Here is a 1,610-nt window from a genome sequence, read left to right as displayed (position 1 = left end):
GTGAAACGAATGACCGTCCAACAAATGTAACTGACACGAATGAACGTCCAACAAACGTAAGTGAAACGAATGAACGTCCAACAAACGTAAGTGACACGAATCAACGTCAATCAAACGTAAGTGACACGAATCAACGTCCAACAAAAGTAAGTGAAACGAATGAACGTCAAGCAAACGTAAGTGCATTCGTCCAACAAACGTAAGTGAAACGAATGAACGTCGAACAAACGTAAGTGACACAAATCAACGTCCAACAAACGTAAGTGACACGTATGAACGTCCAACAAACTTAAGTGAAACGAATGAACGTCAAGCAAACATAAGTGACACGAATCAACATCCAACAAACGTAAGTGACACGAATGAACGTCAAACAAACGTTAGTGACACAAATGAACGTCAAACAAACGTCAGTGACACGAATGAACGTCAAAGAAACGTAAGTGACACAAATGAACGTCAAAGAAACGTAAGTGACACGAATGAACGTAAAACAAACGTAAGTGACACAAATGAACGTCAAACAAGCGTAAGTGACACGTATGATCGTCAAACAAACGTTAGTGACACGAAGAATGTCATGCAAACGTACGTGACACGAATCAACGTCAAACAAACGTCAGTGACAAGAATGAAAGTCAAACAAACGTAAGTGACACGAATGAACGTCAAACAAACGTAAGTGACACGAATGAACGTCACACAAACGTAAGTGGCACGAATCAACGTCCAACAAACGTAAGTGGTACGAATGAATGTCAAACGTAAATGGCACGAATGAATGTCAAACAAACGTAAGTGACACGAATGAACGTCAAGCAAACGTAAGTGACACGAATGAACGTCCAACACACGTAAGTGACACGAATCAACATCCAACAAACGTAAGTGACACGAATGAACGTCAAACAAACGTCAGTGACACGAATAAACGTCAAACAAACGTAAGTGACACAAATGAACGTCAAAGAAACGTATGTGACACGAATGAACGTCAAACAAACGTAAGTGACACAAATGAACGTCAAACAAACGTAAGTGACACGTATGACCGTCAAACAAACGTAAGTGACACGAAGAATGTCATGCAAACGTACGTGACACGAATCAACGTCAAACAAACGTCAGTGACAAGAATGAAAGTCAAACAAACGTAAGTGAAACGAATGAACGTCAAACAAACGTAAGTGAAACGAATGAACGTCACACAAACGTAAGTGAAACGAAAGAACTTCAAAGAAACGTAAGTGACACGATGAACGTCAAACAAACGTAAGTGATACGATGAATATCAAACAAACGTAAGTGAAACGAATCAACGTCACACAAACGTACGTGGCACGAATCAACGTCCAACAAACGTTAGTGACACGAATGAATGTCAAACAAACGTAAGTGGCACGAATGAACGTCAAACAAACGTAAGTGACACGAATGAACGTCAAGCAAACGTAAGTGACACGAATGAACGTCACACAAACGTAAGTGACACGAATCAACATCCAACAAACGTCAGTGACACGAATGAATGTCAGACAAACGTAAGTGACACGAATGAACGTCGAACAAACGTAAGTGACACGAATAAATGTCAGACAAACGTAAGTGAC

The sequence above is a fragment of the Babylonia areolata genome, chromosome 6 (genome assembly GCF_041734735.1).
Source record: "Babylonia areolata isolate BAREFJ2019XMU chromosome 6, ASM4173473v1, whole genome shotgun sequence".
In the NCBI taxonomy this organism is placed as follows: domain Eukaryota; kingdom Metazoa; phylum Mollusca; class Gastropoda; order Neogastropoda; family Buccinidae; genus Babylonia; species Babylonia areolata.
Note: the sequence above shows the minus strand (reverse complement) of the source record.